The sequence below is a fragment of the Schistocerca nitens genome, chromosome 3 (genome assembly GCF_023898315.1).
Source record: "Schistocerca nitens isolate TAMUIC-IGC-003100 chromosome 3, iqSchNite1.1, whole genome shotgun sequence".
NCBI lineage: Eukaryota > Metazoa > Arthropoda > Insecta > Orthoptera > Acrididae > Schistocerca > Schistocerca nitens.
Window position 1 is genome coordinate 84,430,767 of NC_064616.1, and position 25,495 is coordinate 84,456,261.

Genomic DNA, 25,495 nt, shown 5'->3' on the forward strand with positions numbered 1-25,495 from the left:
CTGTAGCGATTCCCTGAGCGGTTTACGAGCTCTCGACCAGTGTTTTCCTCGTTCTCGTCTGGTGATGGCTATCCATGAGTCCCTGCATGCTCTTGCGCGTTGCGGCCGCTCTGTGGTCTTCGTGTGGACCCCAGGCCATGTTGGGATACCTGGCAATGAGAATGTTGACCGCCTGGCGAAAGAGGCCACTAGTAAATTGTCTCTGGGGATTGGCCTGCCAGAGACTGATTTGCGGGCAGCCTTACGCCGTGAAGTTCTTTCGGTTTGGGACGCTGAATGGTGCAATCTGCCCATGCCCAACAAACTCCGTCCAATCAAGGTGACGACGACTGTGTGGCAGTCATCCTTGCGGGTCTCCCGCAAGGAGTCTGTTGTCCTCTGCCGGCTGCGCATTGGGCACACTCGGCTTACGCACGGCCACTTATTGCGCCGTGAGGACGCGCCTCTATGTCGCTGCGGCTCCGTTTTATCAGTGATTCATATTTTATTGGAGTGTCCGTTTTTAGCTGCGCTCAGGCAGTCGTTCGCACTGCCTGTCTCGCTCCCTGCCATTTTAACAGATGACTCGGCTATGGCTGACTTAGTTTTACGTTTTATTCGGGCAGGGGGTTTTTATTCTTTAATTTGAGTGTTTGTGTTTTATCTTATTGTTTTGTGTTGATTCTGGCCTTTGGCCTCCGGTTTTAAACTGATTTTTTTATGTGTTTCAAGTGGTTGGCTTTTCCTTTTTTTATTTCTCTGGTCGGCCAACCACCGTCACCTTCTGTGTGCTTTTAGTTTGTTTTGTCTGGTCTTTGTCTCAGTTTCTCTTGTTCTGTGTCGTATGTGCTCTATTCTGTTACTCGTTTTTTTTTATTCTCTGTGGGTGTTTTTAGTCTGCACTCAAATTGTTTGTACTGTGGACTTCTTCTCAAGTGTTTAAATGTCTGCATTTCAAGTGGACACTTATTTCTAAACCATCTATTTATTATGCTAAAGTGGAACAATTTTTTGATTGATTTAAGTTTCAATGTTTGTGTGTTATAATGTGACTAAGAGCTAAATAATTGTCTGTGACTGTGCTGTTGTTTTGCTATTCTTCAGTTGGAAAATATGCTGTTTGTATCATGCTGTAAGAGTCAAATGGTTCTCTTAACCATGTAAAAAGCTAATATTGAAATTCTTACTAAATTAATTTTGATGTCTGTCTTACAAATTAATCCTAATACAGTGCTAAGCATGGAGAGGAAGTTTCTATAGCCAAATCTAGGAGATTCATAGATCAGAGCCTTCAAATATTAGCTCTGTACAATGTTTAATATGACATTACTTTTAAATGAAAACTTAAATTTTGCGTCTGCTGGGTTCTACAGCAAATAAACGCCACCTGGATGGGTACAGTTTGTTTATTTATTCACACAAACCATCATGGAGCCCTCGCCACAAAGTAATTCAAAAATTGTAGTTCCAGTGAAGAAATAGTCTTCAGGAGGTTCTATCACCTACACGGGCCTATTGCGTCAATAGTAACACAGTACTGGAGAAAGTTTGGAGTCCATCAGGCTAGGCTATTTCATAGGAGTCCAGGCAACATTCCAGGGTTAAAGCATGACGACAAACACAATAGATGGAGTTAAGCTCAAGGATGCTCCACCAGGTGGGGCAGGAGTGGTGAAATCGAGTGGAATACTCTGTGATGGCTGATTCTGGAGGCAACTGGCTGATGTGCTGTTGGAGGCTGTCTTTTTCTCTGCTCTTTGGTCAGTCGTTTGTCCTTCTTTTGTAGCTTGCTTCACTAGACAATTGGCTGGTGTGCTGTTGGAGGCTGCCTTTCCATAGCTGATAGACACATAAGAGGCATTAATGGCGGGAAAGAATTCCTCACATAGAGATGAGATAAGATATATGCCCCTAAATGAACATTTTGCATTGCTTTTGGACATGAATGATACTCTGAAATAAAAATTTGAAATACATATCAACAAGATGTGGATATAAATTTCTGTACTGGAAAATACGCATGTATACAATTGGCTGGTGTGCTGTTGGAGGCTGCCTTTCCATAGCTGATAGACACATAAGAGGCATTAATGGTGGGAAAGAATTCCTCACATAGAGATAAGATATATGCCCCTAAATGAACATTTTGCATTGCTTTTGGACATGAATGATACTCTGAAATAGAAATTTGAAATACATATCAACAAGATGTGGATATAAATTTCTGTACTGGAAAATACGCATGTTCCTATTGAACCACTTGTCTTGTTTTTAATTTTCCAGATATTTAAATTCATTACACTGTTCTTAATTTTAAAAATACATTGACTTTTGCATCCTCATTTTCAATTAGAAAAATAGCAGTGTAAAGCATCTGATTATCCTAGAAGCATCGACAGACTGTATCTTTCAGTTTTACAGAGCTGTTATATAATTGTAGCTGGACTAAGGATGAGAATTATATTCACCCATCAGACTGATGTACTGTGTTTGAAAGAACTGCATGGAATTGGTCATGATGGAATAAGGCCAGGTGTCTGAACATTTAAAAACTCATCGTGTGGCCAGGCATGTAAAATGTATTCCATATGCCAGGTGACTGTGTATAATACTGTTAATTTTCTCCAATTGAACATTATTTTAATAACTGCCTGTTAATCATGAGGTACTATGGATTCTACATTTTTTAGAAATAGATGTTACTAAAGTAATTGCTAATGTATAAAGATTTTTGTTGCAGCATTGTGTATCACTTTGTGGTAAAGCCAACCGTAATGTAGAGTAATGATTGTCAGTTTTTCTTTTGGTATTGTAATTTTGTAGATCATTGTTTCTTTTGTACTGTAATGGGTTATTTTTTTAAAAAAAGAAAAAGCACTTTGTGTGGGAATAAACATACTGTGAAGCAGCAGTCAGAATGTCCAACTCATTAAACAGATGTCTACAAGATGATTGTGGGTCAGCACCACATGTTATTCTGATTGTACTTTTTTGAGCAATGAAGACTACATTTCTTAAAGATGAGTTACTCCAGACCATAATCCCATACACCGGGGGCTCCCAACAAAATTTTCTCAAGGACCCCCTCATCGAGCATGATTGGTACCTTGTCATATCACAGTATCAAGTACCTAAAAAAGCCAAATTAAGTGTCTTTTTGTACGTTTTCTATTTTTGGTACTTAGAAAAAACATTGACATAGTCATTTTTGAAAAAATATTGAGCAGCCAAAACAAAAAATCTGTTATCATACGAAATATATTTAATATATTTTTTATTCTAATAGCACCTTGCGGACCCCTCTGACATAGCTCACGGTCCCCTGGGGGTCCATGGACCACCTGTTGGGAACCACTGCCATACACCGTTACTGAACATAAATATGCAAAATATGTTAACTTACTGACAAGATTTACAATGATTGTAAGTGCAAATGTGGCTGAACGAAGTTGTTTTAGAAGTTCCAAAATTTGCTTTTTTCGTGTTTAAACTCTCATCAGTATGGACACCTAAGAATTTCGAAGTTTTCACCCTATTTATTATTTTCTTGTCATATGTTACACATATCATTAGTATAGTACCCCTAGATGTGCAGGATTGAATATGTTGTGTCTTCTTAAAATTGATGATGAGACTGTTCTCATAAAACCAGTTGACGATACTTTTAAGGACATTGTTTCTATTTCTTCTGTTTCTGTATGTATGCTTGGATTCATTACGATATTAGTGTCATCTCACAAAAAGAACTAATTCTGCTTGTTGTATATTTGTTGGAAGATCATTTACATACATGAAGAACAGTAGTGGACCTCAGATTGAGCCTTGGGGAACTCCATATGTAGGCTCGAGGTTTTCCTGCTTGTCGTAAGAGGTGACTAAAAGGAGTCTCACACGTTTTGGCTCGTATGTGATGGCCCCCTGTAGGGTTTGACCTCCATTCTTCAAAATTTTCCCGAAGAGCGAGCCGATTGGGGGAGGCGCCTTACAAGGTGCATTGTGTCCATCGTGCATTGAGATCTTTAACCCACTTTCTCGTTGTCACATTGCAGTCCTGCCCATTGTCCATATCTTGGATGAGGACACCTTCCTCGGAGTGTTTTCCACCGTGCACTACACAGTGTCGATTTCTGCACCGACGATGACCGTGGACTTCTTTGCACCTGATATCCAGCACGGTAGCCAGTCTGTTGTGGTGGGGCCGCCATGTACCCTGTTGGTTGTAGCCCTCTGACCACACAGGGATCGCTCTGCTGATGCTTGCGCTGTTAACTCCCCATGTATGCCATGGGGTAGATGCCCATCCCCTGGGGCATCGGGACTCCCGGCAATGGCCAACCTGCCAGGTGGCCTATGCTGCGGATGGGTGGCGCCCGTGGGGAGGGCCCTGGTCGGAGTGGGTGGCATTAGGGCGGATGACGCGCCATGAAGGATAGTCCATCATCTCTTGCTGGTGGTGAAACACCAGCAGTCTCTAAGCGATCACGGGCTCAATTCAATGCACATAAGTACGATCCCAAATTGTTCCCCTCCCTGGCCACACCATGGGAGGAACGTCAGGCTAAGGATGGCAGTGGATCTTATTCACCTCGGTACCTTGTATGTTCAGGAGCTGATGGGGAATCTCTCAGTTTTTTGTTGAGCATTTAGAGGACAAGTTCAGGGAGGTGGAGGACTTTGGCTAAAATGAGATCTGGTTCAGTCTTGATCAAAACAGCATCCTCTGCCCAGTCACGCAAGTTAATCACTTGTGACAAGATGGGGGATGTTTCTGTAACAATCGCGCCCCATGAGAGCTTAAATATGGTCCAGGGTATTATATTTCACAGGGATCTTCTTTTGCAGTCTGATGACGAGCTGTGCACCCACTTAGAGCAACAAGTTGTTCATTTCATCCGGCGCGTACATAGGGGTCCAAAGAAAAATCAGGTAGCCATCGGTGCCTTCATCTTGGCCTTTGTGATGGTATACCAGTGTGTGGTCAAGCCATATATCCTTCCCCTGATGCAGTGCTTTAAGTGCTGGCAGTTCTGGCATATGTATTCCCGCTATACTTCCAGCATCATATGCCATGACTGTGGACATTCATCACATCCCAATACTTCATTTGCCCCGCCTCTCATTGTGTCAACTGCAGAGAGCACTATTCTTTTTGGTCACTCGCCTGCAGGATTCTCAAGAAGGAACAGAAAATAATGGAATACAAGACCCTTGACCAACTGATCTACACTAAGGCTAAGAGGAAATTTGAACACCTACATCCTGTACCTATGACATCTTCTTATGCCGCCGATACAAGAATGGTTCTAGCCCCATCCGTTCTGTCAATTCCAATCACCTCTCAGAGCCATAAGACTACACCTGCCACCTTGATGGTGGGGGGCACTTCTCTCCCTCCTCAGGAGCACTGCCTCCTCCGCCCCCCCCCCCTTTCCCATCTTCTAAGACAGAGAAGCGTACAACTTCTTGGCTCCTCTCACAAGGAGTGGGTGTCTTGGGTCCTTGCCTTCCCAGGTTTCGACTGGTGGGAAGGATGACACCTCCAAGTGGCTGAAGTGCTCAAAAGCAGCTGGTCATAGGGCTTCACGATCCTCGTCAGTCCCAGAGACTAAGCCAGTGAAGTCCTCCCAGCCAGGGAAACCCAAGGAGCAGCGAGAGAAATCCAAAAAGAACACCTCCAAGAACATGGAAATTGCGGTGCCACCCACACCACCACTACCTACAAACTCTGCGTCTGAGGATGAAGTGGAGATTCTGGCGTCCACTGAGGACTTAGAGCTCGCCTAACCCTCAGACATAATGGATATTGGTCGCACAGGTACTCAGTCGGTGGCAGCAGGTGACACTGAGGCGTAAACTGCCTCCTTGAGCGTTCATGCCTTCCGAGCCTCACGATCGTGTCATCCTACGGAATTGCAGCTGTTTTTTTCCACAGCCTGTCTGAGCTACAGCAACTGTTAAGCTTTACACCTGCTTTCTGCATTGCTCTGCGGGAAACCTGGTTCCCAGCAATGCAGACCCCTGCCCTCCGCGGCTATAGGGGATATTACAAGAACCATAGTGACTATATTAGAGTGTCAGGTGGAGTTGGCATCTATGTCCTGAACTCAGTCTGTAGTGAAACTGTGCCCCTTCAAACCCCTGTTGAAACTGTGGCTGTCAGGATAAGGATGACAGAGGAAATAACTGTCTGCAACATGTATCTTCCTCCAGATGGTGCAGTACCCCTCAGCATATTGGCTGCAAAGATTCATCAGCTCCCTAAACCTTTCCTACTTTTGGGAGATTTTAATACCCATAACCCCTTGTGGGGTGGCACCGTGCTTAGTGGCTGAGGTAGAGATGTCGAAAATTTACTGTCTCAGTTCGACCTGTGCCTCTTAAATACTGGTGCCCCCTCACGTTTCAGTGTGGCTCGTGGTACTTACTCGGCCATTGATTTATCCCTCTGCAGCCCAGAACTTCTCCCATCTGTCCACTGGAGAGCCCATGACGACTTGTGTCGTAGTGGCCACTTTCCCATCTTCCAATCACTCCCCCGGCGCCAATCCCCCGGATGTGTCTACCCAGATGGGCTTTAAACAAGGCAGACTGGGAAGCTTTCACCTCTGCTGTCACCATTGAATCTCCGCCAAATGGTATCAACAATGTGGTGGTTGAGCGGGTCACTAGAACAGTTGTTTGTGCGGCAGAAAATGCGATCCCTTGTTCTTTAGGGTGCCCCGGGCAAAAGTCAGTACCTTGGTAATCGCCGCAATTAAAGTGTGTCGGCGAGCTCTACAGCGATACAAGCGGCACCCTTCCTTAGAGCATCTAAGAGCTTTTAAATGGCTCCATGCCCGTGTTCGCAAGCTTATACAAAGATGCAAACAGGAGTGTTGGGAGAGGTATGTCTTGACCATTGGCTACCATACATCACCTTCCCAAGTCTGGACGAAGATCTGACATGTTTTTGGGTACCAGACCCCAACAGGTGTCCCTGGCGGTAACATCAGTGGCGTGTTATCTACCAATGCAAATGCTGAGGACTATGCTCGAGCTTCTGCATCAGAGAATTACCCCCCAGAATTTCGCACTCTCAAAAGGTGGATGGAAGGGGAAGACCTCTCGTTCTCTACATGCCACAGTGAACCCTATAATGCCCCATTTACAGAGTGGGATCTCCTCAGCGCCCTTTCACATTGCCCTGACATAGCTGCTGGGCCAGATTGGATCCACAGTCAGATGATTAAACATCTTTTGTCTGACTACAAGCGACATCTCCTCATCATCTTCAACCGGATCGGCGGCAATTGTGTCTTTCCGTCGCAATGGCGGGAGAGCGCTATCATTCCTGTGTTCGAACCCGGTAAAAACCTGCTTGATGTGGATAGCTATCGGCCCATCAGCCTCACTAATGTTCTTTGTAAACTGTTAAAATGTCAGCGGTTATGCTGGGTCCCAGAGTCACGTGGCCTACTTACTCCATACCAGTGCGGTTTCCGCCAGGGTTGCTCTATGACTGATAATCTTGTGTCCCTGGAGTCTGCCATCCGAACAGCCTTTTCCAGACGCCAACGTCTGGTTGCTATTTTTTTTTTATTTAAGGAAAGCTTACGACACGAGCTGGCGACATCATATCCTTGCCACATTATACGAGTGGGGTCTCCGGGGCCCGCTCCCGATTTTTATCCAAAATTTTCTGTCGCTCCGTACTTTCTGTGTCCAAGTTGGTGCCTCCCATAATTCCCCCCATATCCAGGAGAATGGGGGTCCCGCAGTGTTCTGTATTGAGTGTATCTCTGTTTTTAGTGGCCATTAACTGTCTAGCAGTAGCTGTAGGGCCATCGGTCTCACCTTCTCTGTATGCGGACGACTTCTGCATTTCATACTGCTAGTCCAGTGCTGGTGTTGCTGAGCAGTGCCTACAGGGAGCCATCCACAAGGTGCAGTCGTGGGCTCTAGCACACGGCTTCCAGTTTTCAGCTGCGAAATCGTGTGTCGTGAACTTCTGTCGGCATCATACTGGTCACCTGGAACTAGAACTTTACCTGGATGATGATCCATTCACTGTAGTGTAGACATATCGTTTCTTAGGACTAGTTTTCAATGCCCGATTGACTCGGCTTCCTGACATTCGTCAGCTTAAGCGGAAGTGCTCGAAGTACCTCAATGCCTTCCGCTGCCTGAGCAACACCGACTGGGGTGCAGATCGCTCTACGCTGCTGCAACTCTACAGAACCCTTATTCGATCCTGCCTTGACTATGAGAGTTTGGTTTACGGTTTGGCAGAGCCCTCTGCATGGCCTTTACTTGACCCTGTGCATCACTGTGCCATTCGACTTGTGACGCGAGCTTTTTGGGCGAGTCCGGTGACCAGCATCCCGGTGTCCCTCCATTGAAGGTTAGGCATACACAACTGCTCGCCAGTTATGTTGCACACATTCACAGTTCTCTTAATCGTCCGAATTACCGTCTCATTTTCCCAACCACTGCAGTTCATCTCCCACATCAGCGGCCCAGATCAGGGCTTAAGATTGCGGTTCACGTGCAATCCCTTCTGTCTGAACTGGAGTTCTTCCCTTTACCACCTCTACTCGAGGTCCAGTCACGTACGCCTCCACGGTGTAAATGTAGACCGAAGCTTTGCCTGGACCTTTCGCATGGCCCTAAGGACTCAGTTAACTCAGCAGCTCTCCACTGTCACTTCCTCTCGATTCTTGATGTGTTCCAGGGCTCTGAAGTGGTTTACACCGATGGCTCGATGGCTGGTGGTCGTGTTGGCTTTGCCTGCGTCCGTAGACGCCATATTGAACAGCAGTCCTTGCCCAATGGCTGCAGTGTATTCACTGCAGAGCTGGTGGCCATATCTCGTGCACTCAAGTACATTTGTTCGTGCTCTAGTGAGTTGTTCCTTCTCTGTACTGACTCCCTGAGCAGCTTACAAGCTATCGACCAGTGCTACTGTCGCCATCCTTTGGTAGCGATTGTCTAGGAGTCCATCTATGCCCTGGAACGGTCCGGTCATTCAGTGGTTTTTGTCTGGGCTCCAGGTTATGTCGGAATCCCAGGAAATGAACTTGCTGACAGGCTGGACAAACAAGCTACATGGACACTACTTCTGGGGATCAGAATCCCCCTCACTGACCTGCATTCATTATTACGCTGCCAGGATCTTTGGTCTTGGGAGATGGAATTGCATAGTCTCAGTGTGTACAAAAATCTGCGTGCCATTAAGGAGTCTATGAATGTGTGGCAGTTCTCCGTGCGGGCCTCTCACCTGGAATCCGTGGTTCTCTGCCAGTTCCGCATTGGCCACACTTGGGTGACACACGGCTGCCTCCTGCACCTGGTGAGCCACCTCAGTGCCGGTGCAGTTGACTGTGATCCATATACTGTTAAGCTGTCCTTTGGCTGCCCTGCATCATAATCTCCATTTACCGGACTCGTTGCAGCTGATTTTAGCAGACAATGCTTAATCGGCTTATCTGGTTTTACATTTTATGCGTGAGGTTTTTTTTTATCCTTCTATATAAGTTTTAGCGCCTGTCGTCTGTCCCTCTGTTTTCTCCCCCCTTCTGCTTTTAGGTTGGAGGTTTTAATGTGTCGCATAGTGGCTGGCTTATCCTTTTTATTCTCGTGATCAGCCAGCCATAGTAATCTCCTCTCTTGTTTTAAAATCTTCTACCTGTTTTTACATCCTATTTTGTTCCTTGTAGTGTTGGTTGCCCTTCTATCGTTCTTGTGGTTTTTTGTTTCTTGCAGCTTTGTGTTGGATGTCTCACTTGTTTTACTCTCACCCTTGTGGAATTGTTGTAATCGGAACAAGGGACCGATGATCTAGCAGTTTGGTCCCTTCCCCCCCTCCCCCCCCCCCTCCCTTTAAACCAACCACAACCAACCAACTCCACGTGTGATTTCTCCTATCAGAACTACGTCCACCGACTACATTGGTTGAATTATTCAGACTCACACAGTCAAACACCTTAGATAGGTCACAGAAAATTCCAACCACCACTGTTTTATTGTTTAATGCCTGTAAAATTTGGTGAGTGAACATGTAAATGGCATTTTCAGTAGAGTAACTATTCTGAAACCCAAACTGTGAGTTGCTGAGGATACTATTGGTGTTAAAGTGATATACTAGTCTTGAATACATCACCTTCTCAAAGCTTTTGGAAAAGATGTCAGCAGTGAAACAAGTCGGTAGTTATTGATATCTCTTTTATCACCTTTCTTTTAAGAGGGGTTGAACAATGGCAAAATGTTTTGAGTTAATGATGTATTACATATTTCAGATAAGACTGGGCATATTGTATGGGAACAAATCTTTAGCTCTCTATTGGAAACACTGCCAAAACTAGATGAGCTTCTATGCTTGAGAGGATGTATAATTTTCCTAATCTCAGAAGGAGAAGTTGGTGGTTCATTCATATGATTGAATTTTATGAGAGTTGTTTTTTCAACATATTGCAATGATTTTTCTCTTGAACTGTTTGTCGCTATACTTTCTACTGATTATTGAATATATTTGCTGCCTGTGATTCATCATTTATAATCCTTCCCTTCAGTTCAATAGTGATGTCACTCTGTTCTATGTTTCGTTCTCCTGTCTCACTTCGCTACATTCCATATAGCCTTGAGTCAGTTGTCAGAATTACTGATTTATGACAATATATGCATGTTCCTTGAATTTTTAATTTGCTTTCCCAGTAATTTTGAGTAATTTTTGTAGTGTTTTGTAGTGTTCTATTCATTTTTGCCAATGGATACATTTCCCTTTTCCTTTTCACAAGATTCTTTTATCCCTCCAGTGGTGTATGATTTTTTGTGTGGCTGTCTGACGTCCTTTCTGATTAGCTTATGCAGAAAACTATTTTCAAACAATGATATAAATTTATCATTGAATAGATTACATTTTATGTTAGCATTTGGTTCAACATAAATTTCGTCCCAGGTCATGTCTTGTAAACTATTCTTGAAACCATTTGTTATAGAATCATTAATTATTCTGATTTCCACAGAGGAGTGCCCATAGTGTAAGGCACTATGTTATTTATCCTAACTAACTGTACATCATAATCAGAGAGATCATTTGTTACTGGTTAAACAGTTATTTTCCTGCTTTCAGTGTCACCAAAGAAAACATTATAAATCAAATTCCTACTGTCTTTATCCTCCCATTTTGGAAAGTTAATTACTGAGATCAAATTGTAGGATTCAAATAAGATTTACAGATCATTTTTCCTATCACAGTCCTTAGGAAAACCTATTTTGAATTCACCACAGACCATTTACTGCTTGCTGCTGTCTGTGAGGTAGCACAGTACAGGATCCAGATTCCTCATAAACAGTTCAAAATTTCCCTGTGGAGATCTATATAGAGTTACAATTAAAAATGAACTAGTTTTCAGTTTTAATTCACAAGCGCATAATTCTGTGTGCTGATCACTACAGAAACTACTTGTTTCAATATTTTTGAGCTTGTATTCTGTCTTAATATGTACTCGTATATAACTCCTCCTTTTCCCTATTAATTCTGTATGAGTAAGCTGCTAGAGTGTAATTTTTTTAAATGTAACTTATATATCCCTGTAGTTATCTGCTATAATTTTTTTAATGTAACTTATCCATCCCTGTAGTTATCTGCTACTCTAATAGGCATAGGAAGTCTGTCTTTTCAGAGCTCTCTAAACTTTCCAACAGACAAGAAACTCTTCTACCTACTACTATTTTGATGAAATAAGCTAATCTTACTTCTCTGTGCGCTCTTAAGCAATTTATATGGTTGTTGTGTTATTTTGACTTCTTTTAAAACTCCTAATTCCAACCTAAAAAATCTACTTCTCTGACATCAGTAGGCACAGGGATTGTGCTGTCTGTGCTTGTGGGCAGCCATATATTATCTGCAAGAATCTCAACCAACATATATTTCCCTCTCCTATTCAGGTGTAGGCTATGTCTAGTGTCAGTGTTTCCACAGGTTCTGGAAATCATGGAAATCAGGGAATTTCAAACACACCAGGGAAATAGGGGGAGTGGTGCCACTATTTCTTGCTGCTAGCCTAGCAGCTGCTGATGAGAGGCTTGTTTGGATCGGATTCTCAGAGACTGTTGATGCAGTGGCTGGAGTCAGTGGTCATGCGTGCATGAGTTGTGTCTCAGTGTTTGTGTGAATGTGTGTTTGCTCTCATTTTCTGGCAAAGGCTATGGCCGAAAATTTAGTTGTGAGAGTGTGATTGTTTTTTCTACGTGCTTGTCTATAGCTCAGCGATCATAGTTACAGTGAGATGCTACCTATCCTCATCAGTACTAATTCTCAGAGTATTTGTGCAAGTTCTCTGTTGCATGGATTGATCACCGCAGTCCCGTTTCATCAACATGGCATGTGTGACGCGTGAATAGCTGGCCACACGAGTGGATTCCCGTGACGGGCCAAAACCACAGGCCGTTTCTGCGGGTGTCTCTGCCGATCTGAAGCACACAATTTCCCACTAATGCAGGTCCTGCCCGTCGGATATTGTCTCACTGATCTGTTTGCAGGCCAGATCTGTTTGTGTGTGGTGTAATGCAACAGACTTTCATAGTTTATCATGGACCCAGGACTGCGGTGCTCCTCAGTAGGCCAGAGGCCATGGGCGATGGATTTCAGAAATTGCGACTGTCTAACTGCGAGTATGTTGTACAGTGTGGCATTTTATAGACATTTTATTTGTTCTAGTACATTTTGGCACTTTAAAATTAGTTTATATCTTAGAAAGTATGGACGAAAAGAAGAAGAAAATTGTCTGTTGCTGGTGGTTTGAATGCTATGTACTCATATTTCTCTCGAAAGAAAAATCACTCAATACCTGTAAAATAATAGATATAACACAGCGAGTAATAACCAACAATCATGAATATAGTAGAACCAACATCTTATTGGTGGTCACCTACAGTGTTGGTTTACAAAATTCTTCCCCACCTTATACACTTCTTTCAAGAGGCTTACTTTTTCTGAGTTTGTTTCTGAAATCAGTGGAGGTATTTTAAATCTGTCTTGCAACTCCAAGGAAATGCGTATTTTTGTCACCAAATGTGTTTTGTTTCATTGAAATAAAATCACATCAGTGGTCGTAATAAAACACACACACACCATTTGGATTGCTTTCTCCATCTAAAAACAGTTCATTACAAAAGATGTTGGTATTAGTACTTAAGATTTTTGCCCATATCAGGAAACGCCATCTGCTTGTAATTTTTTTTTTTAGATATTTCCTTGTTTCTTGTACTGTAGCTGCAATGACAGATTTTCAACTTACATCTTAACTTACCCTTGAGATCTCAAAAATTGTCAGGGAAAATGATAAAACGTGTCTGGAAATCAGGGAAATACCAGGGAATTTCACTTGGTGAAACTTGTGGCAACCCTGATATATCCCCATCTCCCAATTAGTGCAACCAGCACCACACTCATATATTTCATTTCAGCCAGTAGCAGCTCCTCAACTTATTGTTCACATGGCTCACATCAGTCATAGCCCAGGGTTGGTCATGGCGCAGCAGGACCTCCACAAAACTCACATTTGTGCATGTAGTTGCTACACGTGTTTCATCGAGGTCACCCCAAATGCTGTAACTACTGCCTGTAACCAGGCTGTTCCCTGCTCCACCTACTACACTGAAGTGCCAAAGAAACTGGTATAGACATGCGTATTCAAATACAAAGATATGTAACAGGCAGAATATGGCATTGTGATTGGCAATGCCTACATAAGACAACAAGTGTTGATGCAGTTCTTAGATCAGTTACTGCTGCTACAATGGCAGGTTATTAAGATTTAAGTGAGTTTGAATGTGGTGTTATAGTTGGCGCATGAGCGATGGGACACAGCATCTCCGAGATAGCGATGAAGTGGGGATTTTCCTGTATCACCATTTCACGAGTGTACCTTGAATATCAGGAATCCAGTAAAACATCAGATCTCAGACATCGCTGCGGCTGGAAAAGATCCTGTGAGAACGCGACCAACGGCGACTGAAGAGAATCGTTCAACGTGACAGAAGTGTAACACTTCTGCAAACTGCTGCAAATTTCAGAGCTGGGCTCTCAAAAAGAGTCTGCATGTGAACCATTCAACAAAGTATCATCGATATGGGCTTTTGGAGCTGAAGGACCACTCGTGTACCCTTGATGACTGCACAACACAGAGCTTTACGCCTCGCCTGGGCCTATCAACACTGACATTGGACGGTTGATGACTGGAAACATGTTTCCTGGTTGGACGAGTCTCATTTCAAATTGTATTGAGTGGATGGACTTCTACGGGTATGGAGACAACCTCATGAATCCATGGACCCTGCATGTCAGCAGGGGACTGTTCAAGCTGGTGGAGGGTCTGTAATGGTGTGGGGCGTGTGCAGTTGGAGTGATATGGGATCCCTGATACATGTAGATATGACTCTTGACAAGTGACTCATACTTGAGCATCCTGTCTGAACACCTGCATCCATTCGTGTCCATTGTGCATTCTGATGGAGTTGGGCAATTCCAGCAGGACAACGTGAAACCCCACATGTCCAGAATTGCTACAGAGTGGCTCCAGAAACACTCTTCTGAGTTTAAAAGTCTTCCACTGGCCACCAAACTCCCCAGACCTGAACATTATTGAGCATATCTGGGATGCCGTTCAACGTGCTGTTCAGAAGAGATTTCCAACCCCTCGTAATCGTATGGATTTAAGGACAGCCCTGCAGGATTCATGGTGTCAGTTCCATCCAACAATACTTCAGGCATTAGTCGAGTCCATGCCAAATCATGTTGCAGCACTTCTGTGTGCTCGTGGGGACCCTACACGGTATTAGGCAGGTACACCTGTTTTTTTAGCTCTTCATTGTATAAAAGCATAATCCTCTTTGCCCAAATTCCCTATGTCCTCTGTCACCTGGCTAAGGCTAGCAATTATCTTCACAATAATTGTGACCTGGTACCCTGTTCCTTATATGTCTTGTAGTATCTGGCCTACACTACTATGGAGCAAGACTCCTTTCTTCTCACTCTCTTTTGTTACTGACCTACACTGAGTTTCTTCACTGGAAGTTTGCTGCATCCTGCTGTGACCTACAGCTAGATGAGGTTCATTCCCTCCCCTCATTTGTATCATTTTCTGTTAGAGTTTCCTTTTAATGAATTAATAATGATGCTTGTATCATCAGCAAACAGTGTCAGTTTAGTTTCTTGTTTCTGATAAGAAGGGTCATTCACATATATCAAGAGCACAAGGGGATCCATTTTCGAACCCTGTGGAACACCTAATGTAATTTCACCCCAGTTAGATGACGTAGCAAACTTCCTTAAATCACTTAAACCATATGAAGAAACTTTTTGCTTCCTGTTCTGTAGATATGACACAAACCACTCATATGCTGTTCCATTTATGCCATAGAATTGTAATTTCTATAACATAATGTCATGGTACACACAGTCAAATGCTTTGCATAAGTCGCAGAAAATTCCTATTGGGGATGTTTTACTATTTAAAGATTCTGGTTCCTGAAGAGGGGCAGCAGCCTTTTCAGTAGTTGCAGGGGCAACAGTCTGGATGATTGACTGATCTGGCCTTGTAACATTAACCAAAACGGCCTTGCTGTGCTAGTACTGCGAACGGCTGAAAGCAAGGGGAAACTAAAGCCGTAATTTTTCCCGAGGGCATGCAGCTTTACTGTATGATTAAATGATGATGACGTCCTCTTGGGTAAAATATTCCGGAGGTAAAATAGTCCCCCATTCGGATCTCCGGGCGGGGACTACTCAGGAGGACGTCGTTATCAGGAGAAAGAAAACTGACGTTCTACGGATCGGAGCGTGGAATGTCAGATCCCTTAATCGGGCAGGTAGGTTAGAAAATTTAAAATGGGAAATGGATAGGGTAAAGTTAGATATAGTGGGAATTAGTGAAGTTCGGTGGCAGGAGGAACAAGACTTTTGGTCAGGTGATAACAGGGTTATAAATACAAAATCAAATAGGGGTAATGCAGAAGTAGGTTTACTAATGAATAAAAAAATAGGAGTGCGGGTTAGCTACTACAAACAGCATAGTGAACGCATTATTGTGGCCAAGATAGATACAAAGCCCACGCCTACTACAGTAGTACAAGTTTATATGCCAACTAGCTCTGCAGATGATGAAGAAATTGATGAAATGTATGATGAGATAAAAGAAATTATTCAGGTAGTGAAGGGAGACGAAAATTTAATACTGATGGGTGACTGGAATTCGTCAGTAGGAATAGGGAGAGAAGGAAACATAGTAGGTGAATATGGATTGGGGGGAAGAAATGAAAGAGGAAGCCGTCTGGTAGAATTTTGCACAGAGCATAACTTAATCATAGCTAACACTTGGTTCAAGAATCATAAAAGAAGGTTGTATACATGGAAGAATCCTGGAGATACTAAAAGGTATCAGATAGATTATATAATGGTAAGACAGAGATTTAGGAACCAGGTCTTAAATTGTAAGACATTTCCAGGGGCAGATGTGGACTCTGACCACAATCTATTGGTTATGAACTGTAGATTAAAACTGAAGAAACTACAAAAAGGTGCTAATTTAAGGAGATGGGACCTGAATAAACTGACTAAACCAGAGGTTGTAGAGAGTTTGAGGGAGAGCATAAGGGAACAATTGACAGGAATGGGGGAAAGAAATACAGTAGAAGAAGAATGGGTAGCTCTGAGGGATGAAGTAGTGAAGGCAGCAGATGATCAAGTAGGTAAAAAGACGAGGGCTAATAGAAATCCTTGGGTAACAGAAGAAATATTGAATTTAATTGATGAAAGGAGAAAATATAAAAATGCGGTAAATGAAGCAGGCAAAAAGGAATACAAACGACTCAAAAATGAGATCAACAGGAAGTGCAAAATGGCTAAGCAGGGATGGCTAGAAGACAAATGTAAGGAGGTAGAGGCTTATCTCACGAGGGGTAAGATAGATACAGCCTACAGAAAAATTAAAGAGACCTTTGGAGAGAAGAGAACCACTTGTATGAATATCAAGGGCTCAGATGGAAACCCAGTTCTAAGCAAAGAAGGGAAGGCAGAAAGGTGGAAGGAGTATATAGAGGGTTTATACAAGGGCGATGTACTTGAGGACAATATTATGGAAATGGAAGAGAATGTAGATGAAGACGAAATGGGAGATATGATACTGCGTGAAGAGTTTGACAGAGCACTGAAAGACCTGAGTCGAAACAAGGCCCCGGGAGTAGACAACATTCCATTAGAACTACTGACAGCCTTGGGAGAGCCAGTCCTGACAAAACTCTACCATCTGGTGAGCAAGATGTATGAGACAGGCGAAATACCCTCAGACTTCAAGAAGAATATAATTATTCCAATCCCAAAGAAAGCAGGTGTTAACAGGTGTGAAAATTACCGAACTATCAGTTTAATAAGTCACAGCTGCAAAATACTAACGCGAATTCTTTACAGACGAATGGAAAAACTGGTAGAAGCGGACCTCGGGGAAGATCAGTTTGGATTCCGTAGAAATGTTGGAACACGTGAGGCAATACTGACCTTATGACTTATCTTAGAAGAAAGATTAAGAAAAGGCAAACCTACGTTTCTAGCATTTGTAGACTTAGAGAAAGCTTTTGACAATGTTAACTGGAATACTCTGTTTCAAATTCTGAAGGTGGCAGGGGTAAAATACAGGGAGCGAAAGGCTATTTACAATTTGTACAGAAACCAGGTGGCAGTTATAAGAGTCGAGGAGCATGAAAGGGAAGCAGTGGTTGGGAAAGGAGTGAGACAGGGTTGTAGCCTCTCCCCGATGTTATTCAATCTGTATATTGAGCAAGCAGTAAAGGAAACAAAAGAAAAATTTGGAGTAGGTATTAAAATTCATGGAGAAGAAGTAAAAACTTTGAGGTTCGCCGATGACATTGTAATTCTGTCAGAGACAGCAAAGGACTTGGAAGATCAGTTGAACGGAATGGACAGTGTCTTGAAAGGAGGATATAAGATGAACATCAACAAAAGCAAAACGAGGATAATGGAATGTAGTCAAATTAAATCGGGTGATGCTGAGGGAATTAGATTAGGAAATGAGACACTTAAAGTAGTAAAGGAGTTTTGCTATTTAGGGAGTAAAATAACTGATGATGGTCGAAGTAGAGAGGATATAAAATGTAGACTGGCAATGGCAAGGAAATCGTTTCTGAAGAAGAGAAATTCGTTAACGTCGAGTATAGATTTAAATGTCAGGAAGTCGTTTCTGAAAGTATTTGTATGGTGTGTAGCCATGTATGGAAGTGAAACATGGACGATAACTAGTTTGGACAAGAAGAGAATAGAAGCTTTCGAAATGTGGTGCTACAGAAGAATGCTGAAAATAAGGTGGGTAGATCACGTAACTAATGAGGAGGTATTGAATAGGATTGGGGAGAAGAGAAGTTTGTAGTACAACTTGACTAGAAGAAGGGATCGGTTGGTAGGACATGTTTTGAGGCATCAAGGGATCACAAATTTAGCATTGGAGGGCAGCGTGGAGGGTAAAAATCGTAGAGGGAGACCAAGAGATGAATACACTAAGCAGATCCAGAAGGATGTAGGTTGCAGTAGGTACTGGGAGATGAAGAAGCTTGCACAGGATAGAGTAGCATGGAGAGCTGCATCAAACCAGTCTCAGGACTGAAGACCACAACAACAACAACAACATTATGTGGACAGTGAAATTGTACGAGGTTCATTCAAATTAAACTTGGTCAGTGCGTCTACCTTTGCCTTGCATGTAAGGTGGCACCACGTAACTGCGCCATATATTAGTAGAGAGACTGATGCGTGTGCACTGCTTGATGTTGCATACGACCAGTGTGTTTTCACATCGAAGAGAAGGTGGTCACACAAGTTATCGTCCTCTACCGAACATGCAGGCGAGTGAGCAGGAACAACGAGGAGTGATTCGATTTTTGGTGGCGGAGGGAGTTGGAGACTGTGAAATGTATTGATTGATGAAGGTGTTCAAGTGTTGTGGGATGGCGCAAATAATTCCTTGAGGTATGTGAATCACTGGAAGATGATGCTTGTCCTGACCAGGCTCACACTGGAAATGGTTGTGGAAGTGAATGCTTTAGTCTTGGACAACCGCAGATCACCGTGGACGAGATCATCTGTTACTGAGTATTTTTATAGTGTAAAATCACTTCTGTGTCTCAACTAATTCTTGATGTCTCATACAGTTCTCTTTCTCTTTCTGAAGACACTTTAACACCTTTAATAATCCAAGGTTTCTTCGAAAACTGTTTGGTGTTACTTTTAGTTGTTATTTTGGGAAACAATGTTCAAAATGGGATATAAGTATATCAAGAAATATGTGGCATTTATCATTAGCATTTGTCTTATTACATAAATCTCCCCAATTAACATTTGTTAAACTTTTTCTGAAGTGCTCTGTAGATGCTGGTTTGAGCAACCTTACACTTTTACTTAATGCTTTCTAAACTGTACTCCCTGCTAGATTTTGTAAGTTAATCAATTGTGCATCATGGTCTGATAATCCATTTATCAAAGGGAAAGCATATGTTAGTTTTACATCCTCTTGATGCACAAATACATTATCTGTTAGAGTGCTACTGTCTTGAGCTATATGTGTAGGGAAATTGATCACTGATTCTAAGTTATATGTCATTAATAACTTCTATTGCACTATTCCTATCAGAATTGCATAGAAAGTTTACATCAAAATCACCACAGATCATCATTTTTTTGTCTGACAGACAGCATAAGGCTAGTACTTGGATTCACAAAACGTGTGACATGGTACTCTGCACTTAATTTCTCCTGAAGCTGCTGGCCTACACACCTCCCATGACTGTTACCTAGAAGCAGAATTCTTCTTTCCTATTCTGATTTGATCCCAACATTTTTTCTTTAAGGTAATATTCTGCTTCAATGTACATTCAACTACATCTGGATGAGGCCCTTACACCACTACTTCAGATAGCAAGCAAACTGATTTACCAACTGAATTTTGAAAGTTTTTTTCAACGGTTTCCTTTTTTCACTCTTTGCTTGCTGCCTTTTCTGAGCATCCTGCCTCTTTTTTTCCTCCATTAGCCTACATAATTCCAAGTTCGCATTTTCTAATTCAGCCTTAAGGGCACAAATGTTTTCCTCCAGTTCAGCGAGTTTTATGTGCTTTCTCCATAACCTACACTGCAATGGAAGAGCATCACTATCTACCCCCGTTTCCTCGCCGCTACATTCGCCCCAATGAAACCATAACCTACAGTCTTCACACAACACCTCTTCCTTCAGATTTCTACGGCAACCACCACATTTGTCACACATGGTTTGATAGAAAAATTTATACAAAAGCAGAGAATAACATGGCACAAGAGCACTGAAACTTTGCAACCTGTACTAATACGTAACTAAATGCTAATGCCAACAAACTTTTAAACTTACTTTCGAAAGTTTAATTAACTACCTAAACTCTTTATGACAGACATGAATTAATTTAATTTTGAACCACCAAGTCTAGTCAGAAATAGAGATCTGCACTCACATGAAATTTACACCTAAAATGTAAACAAAACTAATGAATACCAGCCTTTCTCAAATACTTTCTTTTTTATCTAAATACAGAAAAGCAAAATCTTCACTAGATAGCCCAGAGAAGGAGTAAATGCACTAGTCTAAAATTTAATATTAACTAAATTAGCTTTTATTTAAATATTAATAACTTAACTTAGCAAAGAGCCTCATGGACGTGCGTCTACCAGAGATATTCCTGCCAGTGAAAGAGAAACCGCATAAAGAGGGTATAAACTTATCTTTTTGAGTGAAAAAAAATGGGATTTGCAAATTGAAATCTACAATGGGCAAGAAAATAATCCAAAATTCAGATTAGATCATGAACCAGATATAGTAGCACCAGGAAACATTGTAGTAGAAGGGAAGTTCCAAGGGACCAGATCTACAAGATCTGTTCTGTCGGATATTATACCTCTATAGATCTAGATGTTTACCAATTCAAGCAAGGCATTCAGTGAGTAGGTTCCAAAGGAATAATATACAAAACTATAAATTTCAAAATGAAAAGGAACTGAAGAAAGAAGTATGTGAGTATTGAGGAATACATTACTACTGTTGACAGAATGGTCATTTCCTCCATTTTGTATATAGACAATACTATTGTCCATTTCCTGTTTACTTTTGTTGGTGAGCTGCCAAAATCTGAAGTGAAAATGTTTGACAAAAAGAAAAGAGAACACAGAATGGTAGCAGGTCTTGTTGTTTCTGTTTGTAGCTCATATATGGAAAATGTAGATTTATTAGACAGCAACATTGACAGGTGCTATATAAAGGTTAGATCCAAAAGGTGGAATTTAAGTTTGTTTTTCCATCTAATTGACATAATTGTAATAAATTCCTGGATCCTCTACAGAAGGTTATAACTGGGAGGGAGGACGTGTGAGGGGGGGGGGGGGGGTCGTAAAGAACTAGCAGTCACGTCAACAAACCAGAATGAGCTTAGAACTGAATTTGCTCAAACTCTTCACCAGGCTGGTCCTGGAGTGAAAAAAGAAGTAGACCAGCTAGCAAAGATCAGATAGAGACCAACAGGCGTAAATACAAGGGATCATTGTTACCTCCAAAGGATATAAGATTAGATCCCTTGAAGGACTGGTCAGTGTAGAATGAGAAGAGAAAAATGTACAAATGTCCTAGCTGCAAAAGCTGTGTGAGAAGTGCAAGGTAAACTTATGTTCTAATAAAGACAAAAACTGCTTTCACGCACTCCGTAGGACCAAAAGACAAGAGCCATCCATCCATTTTCCATAGCACCATTAATTCTATAGTAACTGTTGTTCATTTGGTGTTTAAAGCTATGTTTTTATACTTAACAAATGTTTATTAATGAGATAAATTTCATACCATTTTGCATAAGTTGGTTGGTTGATTTGGGGGAGGGGACCAAACAGGATGTCATCGGTCCCAGCGGATTAGGGAAGGATGGGGAAGGAAGTCGGCCCTGCCCTTGCAAAGGAACTATCTCCGGCATTTGCCTGAAGCGATTCAAGGGAATCATGGAAAACCTAAATCAGGATGGCTGGACACGGGTTTGAACTGTCGTCTTCCCAAATGAGAGTCCATTGTGCTAAACACTGCACCACTTTGCTCGATTTTTCATAAGTGCGAAGTTTCATGCAAGAGTGAATATGATAAACCTCATGCAGATGTACATAAATGCAATGTTCTCTCCACACACTGCATGAAGTTCACTACAAATGTCTACAGCTTTCGTGCTCACACACAGGTAATATGAGGGTCATTCAGTAAGTAATTTTTTAAAAAGGATTTCATTGTCATTAACGTCCGGTTTCAACCAACTTTCTGCTCCTAGTACAATCTGTGCATTATAACCTCCAGTAAACGATACTAATTCTCAGACCTTTCCTTTGGTGCTCGTGCAGTTAACTAGTATCATGTTAAACTTTGCTATCTCTGATCTGTAACGACGAACATTCTCTGAGGACATTGTGGCTAATTTATCAGCAGATTGTCTTTGATCCCAAGGGAAGGTTCCTCTAACCTAAAAACGCCCCATGTGCACACCACACGTATGCCACTACCCTAGTAGCCGCTTTGTGTGTGTAGTGCATGCCTGAGCTATTAAGGGGGATCCTACGATAGCGAAAATCAAGAAATTCATGTCCGATATCATGGCAGAGTTGTCTGAGCCTCCGGTTGAGATTTTACTGTCTGCTCCAAACCAGAGGACTGCAGTCAATCCTGTATACAATGATACAAATAGACGGCTTAGCCTGCACTCTGCGTGCAATGCTAAATGCCTTCATCAAATCAGCCATCCACCGAAAGAAGCCAAGGATGCCCTCAGAACACAAGCAGCAGGAGTCACATGAGCCTAAATATGCCACTATAAGGAGCCAGTTGCTTCCAGTGCGCTAGATAGCCGCCGGCAGGGCCTCCTCCACGGAGAGACCCCTCAGCCAACATACTGAGTGCACGCTGGCATTCTTTCCTGCCGTATCTGCTATTTCCCTGCCTAACATTGGAGCTCACATTGACAAGCATACCCACCCTCTGCACTTGTCCTGACAGGGCTGGCAAATTGGCTGCTGGCCCAACATGAGAGGCATCCTGTGCTGGCTCAGAGTTATCATCAGCGCCTTGTACCTGTTGCTAAAGTGTGGGGAGCCAGCCACGCTACCTGTTCCCACTTTCGCCTTCTACTCAGTGACATATGAACCTACCAGTTTCTGCTACTCACTGTTGAGTGAGGATGGATGTTACATATCAGAAGATGCAGCAACACCCGGGTCAGCAGGGGATCCCAACAGTACCAAAGGTGTCGCAAGTCTCACCATCAGCGCCCTGACATTGCCACAATGTTGAGCATTAGCCAGAAGCATGTCAGTGGTAGCCAACACAGCTTGCATATCATATTGCATAAAAAATAGATGTAAGATCTCAAATGGCACTACTGATTTTGGAATGATGCCAAATGTAATGAGGAGAACAAAGAAACACTAAAAACTACTATGTAGATTTCTCACTATACCCTGAAATGGCAAGCTCTTAAACAAAAATAAATTTCACTGCTGTAGTGGCTGTATCTACTGTTACTTGTTACTAGAAACTCTTCTTACCCAAAGCTACTCATTTTCTCTACCTGGGGACTGGGTGTTTGTGTTGTCCTCATCATATCATCATCATCATCATCATCATTTGTCAAAGTGGCTAATGTTGGACCATGTAAAGATTAGGACTTTGTAAGGGCACTGATGACCATGGCAGCTGAGCGTCCCACAAACCAATCATCATCATCCAAAACTACTGCATGAGATAAATATGTAAACTAGAATTCACCAATCTAAACTTAGTGACGTGATGTGGGGGTGGGAATATTCACTAGGAAGCCGCCTTACACAAGGATACGCACAAAGATTGATTCAAAAACAATAAATTTAGAGTAATTTACTAACCACTTGTATACACAGTAAAATACTGTTTATCTGGTGGCCACTAGAGCGCACCAGGGGCCCGACCCAGGTGGCCTCTATAAGCGAGCCTGTGAACTATATGGACGTGTGTGATCTCTGAAGTGGCACATGTCATGAGTGAATGTACATCACTCCTCCCTTCTGTAGGATGGGAAACATAAATACATAAAGACACTAGGCACAGAAAAGAACATGAACAGGAAAAAAAATGCATGAACAGAAAAAAAAATGCATGAACAGGAAAGAAAAATGCATGAACAGGGGGGGGGGGGGAATGCATGAACAGGGGGGAAAATGCATGAACAGGGGGGAAAATGCATGAACAGGGGGGGAAAATGCATGGACAGGGGGGAAAATGCATGAACAGGGGGGAAAATGCATGAACAGGGGGGAAAATGCATGAACAGGGGGGGGGAATTGCATGAACAGGGGGGGGGGAATTGCATGAACAGGGGGGGGGGGAATGCATGAACAGGGGGGGAAAATGCATGAACACGGGGGGGGGGGAATGCATGAACACGGGGGGGGGGGGGAAATGCATGAACAGGGGGGAAAAAAAGCATGGAACAGGAAAAAAAATGCATGGAACAGGGAAAAAATGCACGGAACAGGAAAGAAGGACTGGTACGGAAAAAGTGTGGTTACCGTGGGGAAAAAAGCAATAGGATTACGAGCCACGGAAAACACCTATGACGGCACTGACATCAATTTCATCTGAATGGGGGCTCCATATGGTTCCCAAGTTGTGCAGCGACCGTAAACCATAAAATTACCAAATAAGCAGCAACCAGTCGCAAGATCATGTTTTCTTTATTTAATTTTACATATCGATTTCAGCTGATTAACAGCCATCATCGGTGCATTCAACGTGTATGTTCCCTGAGTAATAACTGATGATGGCTGTTAATCAGTTGAAATCGATATGCAAAATTGCGACTGGTTGCTGCTTATTTGGTAATCCATTTCATCGCCTGATGACGATGACGTCTGCTGCAGCATGTGGCAGGCAGACATCGTCGAGTAGCTGCGGAGCTGATGAGGGAGCAGGTTGGCATGCCATCCCCCTTCTCGTGAGAGGCTGTAGGGCAGGACTGGGTATTGATATCTCCTTAGCGACGTGCTCGTCGAGGTCAGCGGTTGACGTTGGAGGCTTCAATGTGGCCGTCGGAGATGACGGTGTAACGCCTCTGGCAGAGGCAGCGGCGACTGTAGCATCAGGAGCAGTGGAGGCTGCACTGGCGATGACAGTCGAGAAGTGGGGGTGGAGGCGGGAACCTCAGGCAGTGATGTGCCAGGCAGCACCCCCACTGCGTTGCAAACCGGACCATCTGCAACACGGGAACAGGCATTGGTATTGGTGGTGGTGGGGGGGAGGGGGGGGTTGCCGGGGGAGGCAGTAGCCCTCTGGAACAGATCCCGACATGCACACCCGCAGCTGGTCGAAGGGACTAGACATCTGCGTGTCGGGAGTGTCAATGACACACAGGTGGTGGCCCCGGCAGTGCTCATTGACGGCAGGAACAGAGTT

At 42.9% G+C, this 25,495-nt stretch overlaps 1 protein-coding gene and 1 long non-coding RNA gene across 2 annotated transcripts in view; one reads left to right on the forward strand and one right to left on the reverse strand.

The window, feature by feature from the left end:
* LOC126248050 (PIN2/TERF1-interacting telomerase inhibitor 1) overlaps positions 1 to 25,495 on the forward strand; it is a 99,974-nt gene that overhangs the window by 54,311 nt on the left and 20,168 nt on the right. The gene's annotated exons all lie outside the window — the stretch shown is intronic.
* The window catches only part of LOC126248052 (uncharacterized), a 76,525-nt gene continuing 75,552 nt past the window's right edge, over positions 24,523 to 25,495 (reverse strand). The window contains exon 3 of the long non-coding RNA XR_007545408.1: positions 24,523 to 25,295. This is a non-coding gene — a long non-coding RNA (uncharacterized LOC126248052). The remainder of the gene's footprint in view (positions 25,296 to 25,495) is intronic.